We start from the raw sequence: 20,733 nt of genomic DNA, 5'->3' as shown, positions 1-20,733 counted from the left end.
ATAGATGGCGGACGAGATTGCTGCAACTCCTAAATACCTTTTCTTTAATCATTCTTCCGATTCCCGAACATAAGTATGTTCATTATCACGTTTTGTTGCAATTTTTAACGCTGACCCTATATTTTTGTTCTTCAAGTTATGTACAGGAGCGTAAGATATGAGTTAAAAATAAAATTACATCTGTAAAGTTGCCAGAATACGAAAAACACTTCACCGGTTAAATTTCTTTTATTCTCATAGCTGTCCACGAAACAACTCTCATCACCCGTTTCATCATTGTCACATGATACAAAGAAATTAAACGATGAATCAATGTCTTCAGGAACAGTCATCGTCACTGATTCCTTCTACAAGCCGGTATATTTCACTCCCTAATTCACATTGTATAGCTTATTTCTAAAGCAGTATCTTCAGAATCATGAGTGACATCGTCTCTATTACCCTCTAATGCCTCGTCTTGACTACAACCGTCAATTGAGTCTTGTACGATATTTGTACGTTGGTAATTGGACATAGATCGGTGCTTGTTCAATGGCTCGGATTTTAAACCTTTCAATAATACACTTGAAACAGCATTCTTTCTGTTTGAGTGTAAATAATTCTCCTGGCATTAGCCAGAAGTGTATCTAACCGGTAAAAACTCATGGGGGGGGGGGAGTCAGAACCCAGACTATGATATGTATATCATGTTTACTAAAAAATTTCAAAAATATCTAAATAATAGCTTAATTCAATTCTGTTCTCAAAAACTGGGGGGCCTACGCCCCCGGCCTCAGCCTAGATCCGCCACTGGCATTAACTTTTCTTTCAGTAGACTTGACTTCTTGAAGGCAGGCTCTTCAAGATGTTTGGAACACGAGTGATTTTATTTGGTACATTTTTCTTTCATTGATTTTCATGAGCCATAATTTATATCGATCTGGTGATTTCTCACGACTTAGAAACGTAAGAAAAGATACTTTACGTCCTCAGCTTCAATTGCACAAGAATTACAACCGAAAACACAGCAGGTGTTAGGCATTTCTACTTCACTTCACAGACACAGCACGCTCTGTATAACACGTGTTTTCTACTTCACACTAGTGTTTCTTTCAGAAAAAAATCCGGGGGAGGGGGGCCAAGAAACACTTAGTATTCGGCGAGGCACATTACTTTTACACAGTACTATTATATTTATTACATTACAGATGTATTATTTTGGTCTCCTCCGGGGGAATCTTCAGAGCTCCGGGAGACAGTGCCACTCTAAAAACATGTCTGGAAGAAACACTGTTTCGCACAACAAACGTAATTACTGCTCTCTCTCTACTCTTTTTTATACTAATGCTATAGGAAAAACAACTAAGAAAAACTTCCCTCAAGAATTCAACAGAGCAAGACTGCTAACAAACCCAAAACACAATCTATTAAATCCAACGCACTATTATCAGCTGCGTAGAAGGGAGTGGTTGCTGACTCACATTGAGTTACTCGCTTATCCCACCAATGACGACTCTATTTACGATTCATCAAAAACAAATGTCTGTAGAAGCTGAACGAGACGGCCTATCAAGATATAAAAAAATACGGGTCTCTTATTTTTTGTTACTCTTTCCATTGCACCAAACTTGTTTTTAACTCGAACTGCTCCTTTAAGCACAGTCTTTAGCTGAGAAAAGAAAATTATCACAGTGAGCTTATAAGGTATTGTTTACAAAAAGCTAATAGAGAGAAAGCGCGTTAAAATGATAAACAAGCTGATGGGTCTCTTGAGATACAGCAGGCATCCCTGAGATGATGAAGGTTATTGTAATATGCATCTGCGAGTTTAGGAATCACCTTAAAATTAGAACGTTATCAGGGATGTTACTTGACTTCACTGTAATAGTTTCTACATGGTCTCAAAAGATATATTAATCAGGGACGAAAGTGATCTCCAAGTGATACCTTTATTAAAGAAATAATTTTGAGGATGGACGGGGATATTCGATCTTTAATTAGTGGTTTAGGGTGCAACAAGCGTGCCAATAATTCGAGGGTTCTCTTTCGAGGTGTCTTGTAAGGCTAAACGGCTTCTACGTTCCTTCTTAAAATGCTGCGAAATTTAGAAGTCAGCAGTGGACATCGACATGTATTAGTTAATTCCTATTGGCTTACAGCTAGTAAAGGAATCGACACCAAATCGGAGGCCGCAGGATCTTGTGTTCTTTAGCTAGGCCTTAAAAAGGAAGCAGTAGTGCTTTCAAAGCCACTTAACTCACATTATACAATGGCGTACAATTTAAAAAACCGTGATCACACACTTATAGCTTTGGGAACTTACAGCGGATTGTTTTAGGTGGGCCCTTGGGATTGAAAAAGGTTGTGATACCATATATAAAAAACATAAGTAATTATTTATCATTGATAATCAAGCAATAGATATACTTCCCGTTTATATGCTACTACAATACTATTTGAGAGTGCTTCTTGTTGAAGAAATCTACGTTATCCTGATAAAAACTTTTTAATCCAATGAATTGCGTTGTTACGGATAAATTACTCAAACAAAGTCTCCTGTGTGTTAACCCTCGAAGCTAAAAAATATGCATTTAGTTAGCATCAAATATGCTCACTGGGGAATACACTAGGTAGGATTGACTAGGTCACGGTCTATCATTAATTCCGACTGTATCCTGTAAAACTTGCTATTGAACCCATTATATTCTAACCTCCGAAACAGCCTTACTTTGGGCCTGAGACCAATGAGAGAAATAAAGAATCGATTTTAAGTTCGTTTGAGATTTCATTTCAGGAGTATCTTGAAAATTCTCCAAATCCAACTTCTTTAATAAAAAAAAGTAATTTGATATTACGGTAGCATAGTCTTGATAAGAATATCGTATCACATTTCATAATTGTGACATCCTTTTCCTCTCTAATAGTATATACTCATGTTCTTGGTGCGTCAATTCTGTCTTAATCGAAAGAATTAATCGTCTTCACACGCGTCTCGTGTATCGATTTGCTTTTGTCAAAGAAAGTTTGGAAGAAAGTTCTTTTGAAATCTTAGACAGTTAGGTGGAAAATATTTACGGTATACTCAGACATATTTTCGCTACCAACTTAGTATAACTGGTCATTACAAACCAACCAAACTGTGGGCTAATCAAATAATATTTTCATATAAGCTCACTGTATGCTTTGATTAGTAACTTAGTGCCACACATTTCATAGAGCAGAAAAAGTAATTCATTTCAGAAGTCTCTTGATGAAAATTCTTCACATCCAACTTTTTGAATGAAAAAGTAATCTGATATTACGTTAGCATTGTCTTGATCAGAAAAGCGAATCACATTTCGTAATTCTCACACCCATTTCACCTGTAATAGTATATACTCATGTTCTTGAGGTGTCGATGCTATCTTACTCGAAAGAATCAATCGTCTTCACTCGCGTTTCGTGTCTCGATTTGCATTTCTAGTTTGGAACCTTCGGATATCTATCCATATTGAGAAAGACTCGCCACAACGATTGTGGAATTGTGAGATACACAAGGAGCAAAAGGAAACCGTATATGGACAGCAGTAATGGAAAAAATTACAAACAAGAAATCTGTAGCGGTCAAATTGTCTGATTCAGATCTTTTAAGAATCTTGCTAGAAGACTTCTTAAGCAGTTACTGATTCTCTTATCGCCACACACAAGTAGATCTGAAAAGAAATGCAATGAAATAATTAAATTATACAAACTCTAGCGTCTTTAAGAGACTGCTTTCTTTTTTTTCATGATGGAAAATGGTCTGACACGACCTTAACTATACGCTGGAGAAACAGTTGCAAGTCAGAGTCCACAACCAACCAAATTTCAATCCTGACATAAAGGTCAACATTAGACATATCTTATTCGCATTTATGGAGAAGGAAACATATTCTATTTGATATAAGCCATATCAGGAATAACAAGGAAGTACTTACGAAGCTTCAATGTGGCCACTTTTCCTTCTACTAACACGGCAGCTGTGGAGCAATCAATTCGGAAGTACCTCAAAGTGCAGGAGCGATATGGTCTTAGCACGAACCAAATCCAATACGGTTGGTGTGTCAAAGAGGATATGCGAATTCCAGGACCCACACAGCTACCATCAGCTCCAGCCGGGTAAGCTTACTAACCTGTAGATAAAAAGTGACTGCAAGATAGGATTGTGAACAAAAATGAAATGAAATGAAATCTGTGAGTTTTACGTCCCACGGTTATGCCGGTTAGGCTAAAGGAGACGGTGATGATGAGAGATGAGTGAAATGGTGGAATGAAGAAAGTGGGAGGAAACGGGAGAACCCCGAGAAAACCCACGAGCACGGTGTTTGTCCACCACAAAGTTCACTTGGCGGGGGCTGGGATCAAACCCAGGACCCCTAGCACCAGAGGTGAACGCTCTACCACTGAGCCACCCCACCCCCAGGATTGTGAACGAGCCACATGTTAGTGTAAAAGAGCCAATATGAAGTATTCAAGGTTTTGTGCATTCTGCCAAAGGAGTTCATGTACAAATGGCAGATCTGAATACAATCTGATATAGATGATGCCCAACAACAACTGTAGGAAACCAATGTGCCATTGACAACGACTTAATTGTTGATCCAATCAGTTATGGTTAAAATTTTGTAATACCGTCTTCGCCTTATAGGAGAAACAAAATTGAAATTGAAGGTGGCTTAATTTCTCTTTACATATTTTGGAATCCTTTAACACGAGCGGCTTTCGTACCCAAAGAGAATACGAAACCGTGCCAGGTCACATTAAATTTAACGAGCTAAACCAATTAATTTGGACATCAATTCTTGTACTACAGTATAATTCAATTGTACGTTGATAATATTTGTTTATTTTTATTTATTTATTTATTTATTTATTTATTTATTTTTTGTTTATTTGTTAAGATGTTCAACAGCAGATGATTAACTCCAAGGATTCTGCCATCTGCAAGGACACTTAAATTTGTGTAACTACCGTTTACTTTTAGAATCTCCTACAAAGAAGCAAAGTTTAACACTCTTAATAAAGAACGATGTTTGGATATTCCGTACATGGAAACACTCCATGCACAATTTTTCCAAGACGGGGTCGTAAGAATGAAAGCTTTAATAGACGTCGATTCCAGTTGGTTTTAATTTATTGCCCTAGGTTTTATGCGACATAAGGATAATCATGGCTTATTGCCAAGCATCTTGTTCCTTTGCGGCTATACCAAGCTGCTTTTCAGACGGAAGCCTACGAAGCTTAACAATTTTCCGAAACAGTTATATTACACCTATGGTCGTAAGCTTGTAAAGGATTCACATCCAAGTTATGGGCCTGAATCTCTAGCAGGTGATCTTTAGGTAATTGGGTAATTAGGTATTTTCTACAACCAGGCCCGCTTCATTTGGTTTCTGAGACAAGTCCTGCCGATAAATTACTAAAGCTAATGTAGTAAAGCACTGATTCGCGATACAAAGAAGCTATACAGGCCTGGTAGAACAGGTTTAGATCAGAGACATCAACAAAATTATCAATTGAAAGTTTTTTTTGTTTTTTTTTTTTTTGTACTAAAGTTACTTTGGGAGATTTTCGGTTAAGTACTTCTGAAAAATATAAAACTTCCTAGGCTCACTTCCCACAACTTGGACCACAAGCCATGAATTTCCCCTCTTGGGGATAGTGTTCGAGGACTTAAACTCGCTGCGCAAAGAAAGTAAAAGAGACTGCGATTAACTTTCTAGGCGTCTTTTATAACCTGACTCACTTCACTCCGTGTAACGTTGGTTGCTGTCACCACGGCATGCAGCGTCCTCAGGTTGCGGATCAAGGAGAAGGGCTCTAGAGAATATACTGAATAGGTAGTAGCGGACAGCCGACTATGAGTGGTCCTACAGCTTGTGGGTTTGGGTGGGGCTAAAAACCTCATCCTGTAAAACAAAAAAAAAAAAAAAAAAAGCACTTGTACAAAAATATTCACAAAAGCCTCGGACAAGGACTGATAACTTGGCACGACCTCAGCAAAAGAAAATGGACATGAGTTTTGGACCATGGAATATTAGGAGTCTTTATAGGGCAGGGGCGTTTAAAATCCTTAATGAGTGCGTTAGAGAAATTCAGGATGGACGTAGTAGGAGTACAGGAAGTTAGGTGGGAAGGAAATGGATTTTAGAATTCCTGAAATTTTACATTCTTTTACGGGGAAAGGGTTAGTACAGTGTTAGTACAGAGTTAGGAACAGTGTTTTTCGTTCACAAACGTATATTACCAGCAATTAAACGGGTTGAATTTGTCACTGACAGACTTACTTTTATTACTCTTAAGGGACTGTGGTGTGATATTATTGTTTGAAATGTACATGCCCCAGCTGAAGACAAGGTGACGATATAAAAGACACTTTTTACGAAGAAGTAGAACGGATATTTGACCAACTCTTGCGATACCTTATGAAAACTATATTAGTGGATTTCAATGCGAAGGTAGGACGAGAGGATATTTTTAAACCGATTATAGGGAACGAAAGTCTGCATAAGGAAAGTAATGACAACGGTGTTAGACTCGTAAATTTTGCAACATCCAAAAACTTAATCGTGAAGAGAACAAAATTCCAACATCGAGACATTCATAAGTACACTTGGACATCACCAGACGGTAAAACTCATAATCAAATTGATCACGTTTTAGCAGATAGAAGAAGGCTACCTAGCATAATTGATATCCGGTCGTTTAGATGGGCTGATTGCGACACCGACAACTACTTGGTAGCAGCGATAATACTGGAGAGGTTATCGTTGAATACAGTTAATACTCATTGTATAAAAATGGTGATTTTCAATTTAAAGATATTAGAAGAGAAACAGGTAGAAGAGAAATACCATATTGAAGTTTCGAAAAGATTCTCGGCTTTAGAACATTCGGAGTGCACTAGTGTTGAGGATACCTGGATTGAAATTAGAGATAGCATTAAAATTTCAGGAAAAGAAAAATTGGGACACGCAGAAATACGTAGGAACAAACCATGGTTCGACCAGGAATGCATAAAACTAGCAGAGAAGAGAAAACAAGCAAATTTACGCTGGCTAAAAACGCGATTTAAATAAAATACACAAAATTTCGAAGATATCAGGCGGGAAACTTCCAAAACTTTTAGAACAAACTGAATGCTAAAATTAAGGAACTTAAAGATAATAGTAAAAATAAAAACATCCGGGACATGTATAAGGAAATCAAAGAATTTAAAAGAGGATATCAACCTCGTGCTTATATATTAAAGAAATCTGACGGTACAGTTCTCACTGACACGGATAGCATCTTAAATAGATGGAAGATTTTTTGACGATTTGCTAATACGCAATTGAAAACTAGTGTGCCTGAAGATAAAGACACACCGCAGAACCGTATATTCCAGAACCCAACCGAATAGAATGAGAAACTGATATAAAGAAAATAAAGAAACACTAATCTCCGCGTGTAGATGAAATTACGGCTGATTTAATTTAACTGGAGGGGAAAATTTTTGGTACAAGATACACAAACTCATTCTCCTTATCTGCAACAAGGAAGTATTGCCACAAGAATGGAAAGAATCAATCATTGTTCCAATTCACAAGAAAGGCGACAAAACTGACTGTAATAATTATCGGGGCATCTCTCTTCTGTCAACATCCTATAAAATTCTTTCAAATATTCTATTAGCAAGACTGACCCCATACACAGATGAAATTATTGGAGATTATCAATGCGAATTTAGACGGAATCGATCAAATATCGACCAAATATTTATCATTCGCCAAATACTCGAAAAAAAATTGGGAACACTATACCCCGGTACATTAACTATTTTGATTTTTGAAAGGCGTACGACTCGGTTAGGAGAGAAACATTATACAACGACCTTACACAACTTAGAATACCGAGAAAGCTAATTAGATGAATTAAGATATGTGGCAGGGACATGGGTTTAGAAGTAAACGCAGATAAAACTAAATACAAGGAAGTGCGTCGGGACCGGAATACAGCAAACTATGGATGCGTTAAAATATTAAATAATACTTTTGATAAAGTGGATAGTTTCAAATACCTAGGATCAATATTAACTGAGGAAAATCAAATTCACGGAGAAATTAAATGTCGACTAAAAACAGGGAATTCGTGTTACTATTCGGCTCAGAATCTCTTGTCGTCGCGAATTCTGTCGAGAAATTTGAAGCTTAAAATATACAAAACGGTAATAATGCCTGTTGTTCTGTTTGGCTGAGAAACGTGGTCACTTACTCTGAGGGAACAACATAGACTAAAAGTATTTGAGAACAAGATCCTGAGACGAATATTCGGACCGAAGTGGAACGGGAATGGGGAATGGCGGAAACTTCATAACGAGGAACTACATAATTTATATGGTTTACCCAATATTGTTAGGGTCGTAAAGTCTAGAAGGATTAGATGGGCGGGTCATTTAACTAGAATGGAAGAAAGTAGAAACGCTTTCAAAGTCTTGACAGGAAAACCAATTGGAAAACGACCATTAGGAAAACTAGGCGCAGATGAGAGGACAATATTAAGATGGATCTCGCTGAGATTGGAATACAAAGTAGAAACTGGATGCAATTAGCTAAGGATAGAGGACAGTGGAGAGCTTTTGTGAACGCGGCATTGAACCTCCGGGTTCCATAGGCCAGAGAGTTAGTTAGTTAGTTAGACTCACTTCATTAAGATGCTATATTGATAACGCTTCGTATCTATCCCACAGAACTTTAGGCTATAGAAGCTTAAAATCTCTCTGGCTCGCACGGTTCATCTTGCACGTCAGACTGCCATAATCGCACACTTTTATTAAGCTTATTGCACTCTTATTGCACTCTTATTAGGATTTCTCAGTCTTATCAACGTTTTCTCACCGGTGAGAAATTTCTGGTAAGCTTCAGTAGCAGACTAGTGCACCAACTGTATTAGCGTTTCGACAAACAGAATAAACGACAAAAAGAATTCCAGTAATCTTATTTATTAAATTCTAAACTAACTCATCTCGCTAACACTGCTAAGGACCTTGTTCCTTTGCGATTGTACCAAACTGCTTCTCAGACTGTGGAATTTAGAATTGAGCAGTGGATATCTGGTTGTATTCCTTAATTCCTATTGGCATCCAGTCCGTAAAGGAATTCAACACCGAATCGGAGGCCGCAGAAATTGTGTTGTGTAAGTAGGTCTTAAAAAGGAAACAGCAGTCTTTTAAAGCTACTTATCTCACACTATACTATGGCGTACCTATTAAAAAGCCTTGGATTTATTTCTCAATTTAAGAGGACAAGGGTATCACAGACTTATAGTTTTGGGAACGTAGAGCGGTTTGTTTTAGGTGGGCCCTTGGGATGAAAAAAGATTGTGATACCAAATGTAAAAAACATAAGTATATAATTATAATGATAATCAAGTAATTACTATACTACTATATTTGTCTCTTCATCGTTAGCCTGATAGAAACTGTTTACCTGGCCCGTATAACTCCTTTGTATCGGGAAACAGTGTTTTGGTACGCTTTAGTAATTCATCGGCAGGACTAGTCTCACAGATTCTACAAGGTAATCACATACCTAATTACATAAGCATAACCTACTAGAGTTTCAGGCCAATATCCTTTACAAGCTTAAGATCATAACTGTAATATAAATATTACGTATAATTGTTAAGCTTCGTGGGCTTCTGTCTGAAAATCAGCTTGGTACAGTCGCAAAGAAACAAGGTGCTGAGCATTAATCATTGATATTCCTTATGTCGTATAAAATCTATGGCAATAAGTTGAAACCAACTGAGATCGACGTGTAGCACAGCTTTCATTCTTACGATCCCATCTTGGATAAAAATTTACATGGAGTATTTGCCTTTATGGAATATCCAAACATCGTTCTTTATTAAGTGTGTTAAAGTTTTCTTCTTTGTAGGAGAGTCGAAAACTAAACGGTAGTTGCACAATTTTATGTGTCCTTTCCAATGGCTGGATCCTAACAGTGAATTATCTAGTGTTTAGCATCTTAACACATAAACTAATAATAAACAAATGTTATAAACATACAATTTAATGATATCGTAGTAAGCGAAAATGATATCTAAATGAATTGGTTTAGCTCGTTAAATTAAATGTGTACTGCTGCGATTTCGCTTTCTCTTCGAGTACCAAAGGATTCCACAATATGTTAACAAAATATTAAACCATCTACATGTTTTGTAATTTGTCTTCCTACCTTTATTCAGAGTTATATCAAGATGGTCTTCGTGTACATTTGATTCGATCTATAACGCAGAGACGTTATTACAAAGTCTTAATCATAACTGATTGGATCTACAACTAAGTCATTGTCAATGACGTATTGGTTTTCTACAACTTATGTTCTTCAACATCTGTACCAGATTTTCTACCGATCTGCCTTTGTCAGAAGTCAATAAACATTGAATACTTCATATCTGCTCTTTTTTACTAACATGTGACTCGTTCACAATCCTATCTTGCTGTGACTCATTATCTACAGGTAAGTAAGTTTGTCCGGCTGGAGCTGACGGTACCTGTGAGCTGACGGTCCTTGAATTCGTATACACTAACCTGATTCGTTGGCTTCATGCTTCGACCATTTCTCTCTTGGACTTGTAGGTACTTCCGAATTGAATGCTGCACAGCTGCCGTGTTAGTACGGGAAAAATGGCCCTATTGAAGCTTTGTATCTACTTCCTCCTTATACCTGGTGTGGCTTATGCGAGGGAGGACATGTTTCTTTCTTCATACTGGGTAATAAGAAATGTTTAATCTTGACCATTTTGTCAGGATTGAGATTTGGTTGGGTGAAGACTCTGACTAACTTGTACAGTTCTTTTTCTTTTTGAAGGATCTTGAAGGCTGGAACTATTCACTCCTCAGTATAGCTGAGGTCGTTTCTCAACCTGTTGCATCATGAAGAAAGGGAAAGCAGACTTTTAAAGACTCTAGAGTTTCTTCAAATTTAATAATTTCGTAGCATTTCCTTTTAGTTGTGCTTGTATGTGGCTTTATGACAATTGACAAATGCTCATGAAGTCTTCTAGCAGGATTCTTAAAAGATCTCTAGAAGACCCAACAACATCTACAGATTTCCCGTTTGTAGTTTCTTCCATTACTGTTGTCCATATACAGCTACCTTTTCCTCCTTCGAAAACTGTTTGCATCATTTGAAGACTCTGTAATATTCACCTCAAACGAATTGATATTTTTGCGCAATGAAGTATTATCACACAAGGAAAGTGACATTTGCTCAACGTGCCGCTCAGCCTATTATTATTATTATTATTATTATTATTATTATTATTATTATTATTATTATTATTATTAATGGAAGTCTTGGAGGTAACTACGGTGTCAGTAGATTACAAGAAATTAACAACTCACGTAACTTTCACAATTCGCAAAAAAACAGGCCTTCTGGAGCGAAGTTCCAAGTGATATGATTGACTCCAAGGATTCTCTTACCTGCAAGGAGAGTTAAAAATAGTGTAACTACCGTTTAGTTTTCGACTCTCCTACAAACAATCAAAGTTTAACAATCTTAAATAAGAACGATGTTTGGATATTCCATACATGCGTATACTGCATATACATTTTTATCCTAGACGGAGTCGTAAGATTAAAAACTATACTACAGGTCGAACCCAGTTGGTTTCAACTTATTGCCCTAGGTTTTATACGACATAAGGATAATCAATGCTCATCACTTTGTTCTTTTGCGACTATCAAGCTGCTTTGCAGACAGAAGCCCACAAATCTTACCAACTTTTCGTATCAGTTATATTACACTTATAGTCGTAAGCTTGTAAAGTATTCACATGCATTTTATTGGCCTCATACTCTTGTAGTATATCCTTAGGTAATTAGGTAATTGATTAGCTTTAAAACCATGCCCGGATCTCATGACCTTTAAGACAAGTCCTGCCATTGAATTACCAGTAATTTTCTGGTAAGCTTCCGCTCCGTAGCAGACTAGTACAACAAATACACTTGCTTTTCGACACCTGTCATCTCTGACACGGAATGATAAACAAAAATAATTTCTGTAATCTTATTTATTAATTTAAACACTACCTCATCTCGCTGACGTGAATAGAGCAAACATCAAAAAAGAACACTTTACTAATTCTTAAGATGTTTTATTATTTGATGGAGAATCTGTATTCACATTTTGCAACCGGCATCAGTAGTAACATTTTATGATTCTTTCAAGTGCAATTTCTTAAAATATGCTCAAGGAGAAGAGGACAGAATCCATGCAAAGCGAGTGGATTCGATATACGATATATACTCTTCACAGAGCATACAATCTTCCACAAGAGAAAGCAGGAGTGTAGGAATAAGGACAAAAGTAACCCGAACTACACCATTTCATAGGAAGTGGAACGATATCCTTCGTAACCCCGAAAATAAAGAGCTGTTTCTTTTCTTGGAAAGTATGTGTTAAAAGGAAGGAAGTAACTTTGAGGTAGCAACAAGCAATGGATATAATATAGAAACTTCAAGAAATCTTCCAACATTTTAAAACAATTCATCAAAAAATCATTTAGAAGAACTGATAGTAGGATAATGATATATTCCTTTGATGCAACATTAAATTGACACAAGAAGATCGTTATCCGTACAGTAGACACAATTGTTGTAATACTTGCTGTATCGTTTTTCTACGACTTTGAACGACACGGTCTAGAAGAATTATGAATATCTTCCGGCACCAAGAAACATCACCGAATTCTCCCAATTCATCATATTTCAAAAACAAAAGGAAAAGAAAAATCATCTACGTTAAGAGACTTCCACGCGTTTGCAGGATGTGATACACTGTCATACATTCTCGGAAATGGAAATATATCAGCATGGGAAACATGTCTTCTGTATTGAGAGGTGACCACAGCTTTCCTAACAATTTTACACCCTGTTATCCACATAAGCGAAGATTGTATTAATTCACTGCCACGATATGTTGTCCTAATATATTCAATAACAAGTGAAACATTTCAAGTTAATGAATCCCGACGAGAAATCCTCTAACTTGTCATGCCTTGTTTCTTCACACCAAACGTCCAACATACCAAAGTAGACAAATCTGGTGCCAGCCAATAATGAAGACAGCATATATTCCTTTACCAGTAAACTGGGGATGGACTGAAAATGGAAGTGATCTTTCTCCAACATGGATTTCCATTCCAGTTGTATACGAAGCATGTAGAAAATTCTTCTTGAAAGTGCCTGCCAACACATGTACCACAATATGTTGTTGTTGAAGCGCAAGCGCCCCGTGCTGCTTTTTTGTGTTCTGTGTGTAGGAGAAGATTTGGAAAGGTGATGGAAACTTTAATGTTACTAGTACTCATTATTTTTTAATATTGTTGATCGATAGTAAATTTAAACCACGTTGGAAATGTACCAAAAAATAGATAAACTTATATCTATGATTATAGAATAGATTGTACATACAGTAATATTAACTGTTCGTCGAAAACATAAAGCTTTTTCTACATGTAAAAAAACCAAAAGATATATTGTGAATTTAAAATTATCGAACCAAATGTTTGTGTTGTATTTCTGTTCTTACAATACGAAAGAAATTATTAACTTTCTAATTAATAACAATATATTGCTTTATGTAATTTCCTTATAATATTCTAAAGGATTTAAAACCAATGTCTATTGTTTACATACATGAACTTATATATTAGATCTTCCTGTGCAGTTCTCTTTGAATTCAGATAAAACCATAAAACTTTTCTAACGTAACGCTATGCACGTATTTTCTTAAGATATTCTTAAATTCAATTCTTGTGTAAAAGTGAATAGTAACAGAATAGGTGATATTGCTTTGTGCGTATTCGTTTACAAATCTAAATACTCGGTCAATATTTCGCAAGAAACTAACCTTTACGTATTATAATTAATGGCCGCCATATGGGATTCATAACCGAGCTTGATCAGGCTACTTTGTGCTTCTGCTGAAAGTGGGACTTGTGAAGAACAAATCACAAGAGAATTATTTGTTTCGTACAGTGCAGCATCCATGAGTAAAGTTTTATTACGGTAAATAAACTCTCGATATTTGGGAAAATCAATCGACTCAACGTGAATCTTAAAATTGTCATAACCTCATTGTTTATTAACCAATCTGAATGAACTATACCCCAAAATTAAGATAATTTAAGACTCTTTAAAAAGTTATACTACGTCTTTTTCGAAAATCTTAGCCGTTTACTTGTTATTGTAAAAAATGTGAGTAAACTCCATCAGAAGAAATGCAAAGTTCCAAATCAAGAAATTTTTGTAGGTTTTAATTTCTGAGCGAAGTAAAAACTTTTGTTAATTTTTTAGACCTTGCTATCTTCTACGTCGTTTAGTTTTTGAATCGTGAAGATTCGACTATTAGTTATATTCCACGCGTGTAGTATAATATAGTCTAAAACTAACACTATGAATTCGTAGAGGCGGCCATTTTTTCTAGCCGACATATTGGATTCTTCCCACCTGTAATAGTGGGGCCACTTCGATTCCTGCTTAGTTTGATCAGGGAAACCACATATCTGAGTGGCACCTTTTTGACACAAAGTACAGGATACTTCCCATAAGAACCACTAATAAGTATGGCTGTTATGGAGGTTATAATATAATGAATGGGTTCCATAAGAGTTTTATTGGAAACAATCGGGAAAATATTATTAATGATAGACCGGAACTTAGTGAATCCTACACAACTCTGTACGTAAGGCCTTGTGAGCACAAAGGACGCTTACTAAATGCATATTATATAGCTTCCAGGGTTATCACACACGAGACTTGGCCATTTAATTTAGTAATTAAGTCATAACAACACAACTCTTAAGATTAAACAGTTTCTATCAGGTAGCGAACAAGAAAAACGTGAGAGTGTTATGAGTGCTAAGTAGATTTCTTCAGCAGGAAGCACTCTCGAATAGTTTTGTAGTTGAATATGAACGGGAAATATAGCAATTACTTGATTATCTTGATAAATTAATACTTACGTTTTTACATATGGTATAACAACCCTTTTCAACCCCAAGGACCTACCTAAAACCAACTGCTGTGCTATCCCAATGCTATAACTTTGTTATACCCTCTTGTTATTAAAGGTATCCACGCTTTGTAAAACTCTACGCAAATATATAATGTGAGTTAAGTAGCTCTAAAAGCACTTTTGCTTCCTTTTAAGTCCAAGGTACAGAACACAAGATCCTGCGGCCTCCGGTTCGGTGTTGAATTTCTTTACTAGCCGTAAGCCAATAGGAATTAAGAAATACATGCCGAGGTGCGCTGCTGACTTTCTAAATTTCTCAGATTTACGATGGAACTTTTAAACCGTTTAGCCTTACCGGACACCTCGAAAGAGAACCCTCGAATTATTGGCACGCCATTTGCACACTAAACCACTAATTAAAAATCGGACATCCCCGTCCATCCTCAAAATTTTTTCTTTTCACCACATCACTCCGAGATCGCTTTCATCTCTTTTAAGACAATGTAGAAACACGGAAAGGAAAAAAATGTCCCTTTTAAGGCAATGGGAATACAATAGTATCTCATATATTCGCTAGCATTTGCAAATTCGAAATATTCGGGTGACGTTCTAAATCCAGTGACGTGCTAAACTAGAAGTCATTAGCTGAGAAAAAAGAAATATCACAGTGAGTTCGTAAGTTATTGCTTTCGTAAAATTAGTGAAGGGAAAGCGTGGTATAATGATCGACAAGTGATGTGTCACATGCGATAGGGCAGGCATCCCTAAGCTGGTGAAGCTTTTTGTAATGTGCATCTTTAAAGTCAGAAATCACGTTATATGAGAACATTAGCTCGGATGTCTCTTGACTTGAGTTTCTACATTGTCTCAAAAAGAATATTAATGAGGGACGAAATCGATCTATGAGTGACGTGGTGATTGCAGAAATAATTTTAATGATTAACGGGGATGTTCGATTTTTAATTAGTGGATTAGGATGCGAATGGCGTCCAATAATTCAAGGGTTCTCCTTCGAGGTGTCCGGTAAGGCTAAACGCTTTAGAAGTGCCATCGTAAATACTGAGAAATTTAGAAAATCAGCAGCGGACCTCCGCATATATTCCTTAATTCCTATTGGCTTACGGCTAGTAAAGGAATTCAACACCGTACCGTAGGCCGCAGGATCTTGAGTTGTGCACCTAGGACTTAAAAACGAAGCAAATGTCCTTTTAGAGCTACTTAACTCACATTATAAATTGGCATAGAATTTTAAAAACCGTGGATTTATTTCTGCCTTTAATAACAAGAGGGTATCACACACGTATAGCATTGGGACCGCACAGCAGTGTGTTTTAGTTAGGTCCTTGGGGTTGAAAAAGGTTGTTATACCATATGTGAAAACGTAAGTATTAATTTATCATGATAATGAAGCCATTGCTATATTTCCCGTTCATATGCAACTACAATACTATTCGAGAGTGCTTCCTGCTGAAGAAATCTACTTAGCACTCAAAACACTCTCACGTTTTTCTTGATGGTTACCTGATAGAAACTGTTTAATCTAAAGAGTTGTGTTGTTATGGCTAAATTACTTAAACAAAGTCTCATCTGATGGTTTCAAATGGTTTCATCAGTTCATGTGTGTAAACCATAGACATTGGTTTTACATCCTTTAGAATATTATAAGGAAATTACATAAAGTAATATATTGTTATAAATTATAAAGTAAATAATTTCTTTCGTATTGTAAGAAGAGAAATATAACAAACATTTCGCTCGATAATTTGAAATTCACAATATATCTTTTGTTTTTTTACGTGTAGAAACAGTTTTATGATTTCGACGAACAGTTAATATTATTCTGTGTACAAGCAATTCTATAAAGAATCACATTTAAGTTTATGTATTTATTGGTACATTTCCAACGTGTAGTAAATTTACTATGGATCAACAGAATTTTCATAAATATTGAGTACTACTTACATTAAAGTTTTATTGGTCTAGATCTTAGTTTTAAGTTTCCATCACCTTTCCACATGCTCCCCTACCCACAGAACACAAAAGAGCAGCACGGGGCGCTTGCACTTCTGCAACAACATATTGTGGTACATGTGTTTGCAGGCACATTCAAGAAGAATATTCTACATGCTTCGTATACAACTGGAATGTAAGTCCATCGTGGAGAAAGTTCACTTCTATTGTCAGTACATCCCCAGTTTACTGGTGAAGGAATATATGCTGTATTCATTATTGCCTGGCCCCAGATTTGTCTATTTTGGTATGTTGCAAGTTTGGTGTGAAGAAACAAGGCATGACAAGTTGGAGGATTTCTCGCCGGGAATCATTAACATGAAATGTTTCACTTGTTATTGAATATATTAGGTCAACATATCGTGGCAGTGAATTAAAACAATCTTCGCTTATGTGGATTACAGGGTGTGAAATTGTTAGGGAAGCTGTGGTCACCTCCGTATACAAAAGCCATGTTTCACATGCCAAAGCCATATTTTCATTTCCGAGAAAGTATGACACTGTATCACGTCCTGCAAACGCGTGGAAGTCGTTGATTTAATCGTTGAAATTCTTAATGTAGTTGATTTTTCTTTTCCTTATGCTTTTAAATATGATGAATTGGGAGAATTCGATGAATTTTCTTGCTGCCGGCAGATATTCATAAATCTTCTAGACCGTGTCGTTCAAAGTCGTAGAAAAACGATACATCAAGTATTACAACAATTGTGTCTACTGTACGGATAACGATCTTCTTGTGTCCATTTAATGTTGAATCAAAGGGATATAACATGATCCTACTATCAGCTCTTCTAAATGATTTCCTGATGACTTATTTTAAAATGTTGGAAGATTTCTTGAAGTTTCTATATTATATCCACTGCTCGTTGCTACCTAAAAGTTACTTCCTTCCTTTTAACACTAATACTTTCCAAGAAAAAGAAACAGTTCTTTAATTTCCTGGTTACGGAGGAAATCGTTCCACTTCCTAGGAAATGGTGTAGTTCGTGTTACTTTTGTCCTTATTCCTACACCCCTGCTTTCACTTGTTGAATATTTTATGCTCTCTGAAGAGTATATATCCTATATCAAATCCACTCGCTTTGCATGGAATGCGTCCTCTTCTCTTTGAGCTTATTTTAAGAAATTGCATTGTAAATAAACATAAAATGTTCTACTGATGCCGGTTGCAAAATGTGAACTAAAATTCTCCATCAAATAATAAAACATCACAAGAATTAGGAAAGTGTTCTACTTTGATGTTGGCTTCACTCTCTAGATGCATAACTAAATCCGACTTTGAGGATTGTGAATTATGGTAGATGTGGAGTTCGTTGATGCTCGTGCTGAAAAAAAATTATCTAAGTGTAGTGACTGACGTGTAGTAGGCGAGAGAATAGCTCAACGTCCATCTAAAGTAATTTTATTTTATTTCTGTTTTTCTTGTTCTTTTGAAGGGAAGAATGAAGCACTAGAGAAGATTTTTTCATAAGAGAAAAGAATTGCTTGGTCCATTCTACTTATCTTCTTGCACAAATTCCTTATACATATTAGACCCTTTTTCTTGTGCTGAATAGAGGGATTCAAAAAAATTACCGTATATCACCGCATAGATGATTCTGGAAGCAACATTACAATTCCACTACTTTCTTCAAACGGATTCCACAAATTCGACGAAGACTTCTTTCAACTTTCCAACAGCCGATTTAAATTTTTCTTGCATCTACGAGTAATCTTCATGGTGCGTATTATCAAAATTATTATCATTATATGACATCTTGAATTCGTTAATTAGCCTACTAATTTCTGGTCCCGCTGTCATCCATTTGACAAGAGCAATGAAGTCGTGTAAGAGACCAATTGCCCTGCCATCGCATTTTATAATTTTGTTATTCTGTTTGTGAGACGAACTATAGCTATTGCAGAGAAAGGTTTTGATGTCTTTCTTATCACAAAGTAACCCATTTCGAAAGCGTTCATAATCTGAGGATGTGTTTCTTCCAAATTCTTCAAATCAAAAATGCGAACAAGAATCCAACGAGCATAGTTCAGGTGGTTCGTTGCGAAAAACCATTCAGCAATTGGTTTTAGTGTTTCAACATAGAGGTTGAAATTCCCTTAAGAGTCAAATCCCGAGACGGTAATACATTATCCGAAACTTAAACGTTGGTCACGACGAATCCTTTTCAGTGTACTCGTCATTGAAAGATAGACCTGATGGAGAATTCTGATATGCATCACGCAGCAAATGATGTAAAACAGTCAGAGTAATCTGATGAGCAAAACAAGCTTTTGTAACGTGAGTTACTTTCAATAAACTATCAGCGGTTCCTAATGTTGCTACATCTGATATGCATAAAATTTCTACCCACCACTTCCATCTCACCATTTGCCTATAAGACGATGAAAGGCTTGTTCGATGTGTGAGAATTAGATCTTCGCCATATAACTTATTCGATTCCCAACGCAAATAGTAATTAATCCATTATTTGTTTTTTGTTGAGTTTGTATGTAAATTGTGATACAACATTCATTCCGTGCCGTATCAAAGCAATAAATTTAGATTCTTCCTTAAACAACGGAAGCAGGCAGCATATTCTTGGCATGTACAAAGTTTTGAGTTTTCGAGGCATGGTGTACACAGCAAGTGCAAGTAGTGTCATTTTTAAGCATGCATCAAGCCAACACTCAGCGTTTTTTTATTCTTCTTCTGCGAAAAATCCACTTCGTCAAAGAACTATCTGTACAAACTGCGCGCTCTGTTGAGGTTAAACTGGTTCCTTATCAGTGATATAAGCAGGAGGTACTAGAGTTAATTTTTCTGGGAGAACAGTAGCACTTCTCTTTTTTATATTGACATTATCCAGTGAGACATGGTCACCTTGAATGCCAACGTTATCCTTAGACAGATGCTGGAAAGTAGAAATGATCGTACCATGAAAAGAATCCTTTGATGTGCTAGAAGGATTGTAGTCAATATTATCTAATGTTGGAATGGTTAAAACACCTCGACGAAGAGTGGAAGGACATACATTTCGTCACTTTGATTTATCAAGCACTGAGAAACAATTGAAGATATTTCCTTTACACATGTAGACGATATACAAAACCCTAGTTAATGCAATTATTTTATGAAATATTTTTCACGAGTTTTAGCATAAACGCTCAATCAAACATGGGAAAAAAGGGTTGCTCGGGATTGCATTTGTGCCCTGTTGTTTTTGTTTCAATATCGTCTGCTTTCTGATAGAATATATAAAATATAAGTTGGCTAATAGTTGAAGTTAGTTGACTTACGCTGCCATCAATGTCTTTCTCCAACTCACTTATAGTAAACCATCTGATCCTTCTGAAAGTAAACCTTATTCTCTGCCAAAAAGATGAGCTAATAGCTCTGGCCTGTAACGAAGAATCCTTTCACAAAATCTTGTACTATGAACATTGGGCTTCTTCATTATCGTCATTAACCTTGTTTTGTACAATATTAAAAAATCGCTCATTTTGAATCGGCGGCTTCTTGGTAACACAAGAATTGCGCAGTTGCCTCAAACTTCGATTTTTATGTGATTCCAAACTATTCCCGCGGAAACAATACACGGGATTTACTCATTGTTACTTTCAACACAAATACTTCGAGAATAGTGCAGTTGTGATTATTCCAAGTTTTTGTTGGAGTTGAAAAAGTTTGTTATAGCAAATGTAAAAAACATAAGTATTAATTTATCATGATAATCAAGCA

Source organism: Thermobia domestica, chromosome 7, assembly GCF_964235325.1.
Source record: "Thermobia domestica chromosome 7, izTheDome1.hap1.1, whole genome shotgun sequence".
Classification (NCBI taxonomy): domain Eukaryota; kingdom Metazoa; phylum Arthropoda; class Insecta; order Zygentoma; family Lepismatidae; genus Thermobia; species Thermobia domestica.
The sequence above is the reverse complement of the archived record's forward strand: the minus strand, read 5'-3'. Positions refer to the sequence as shown.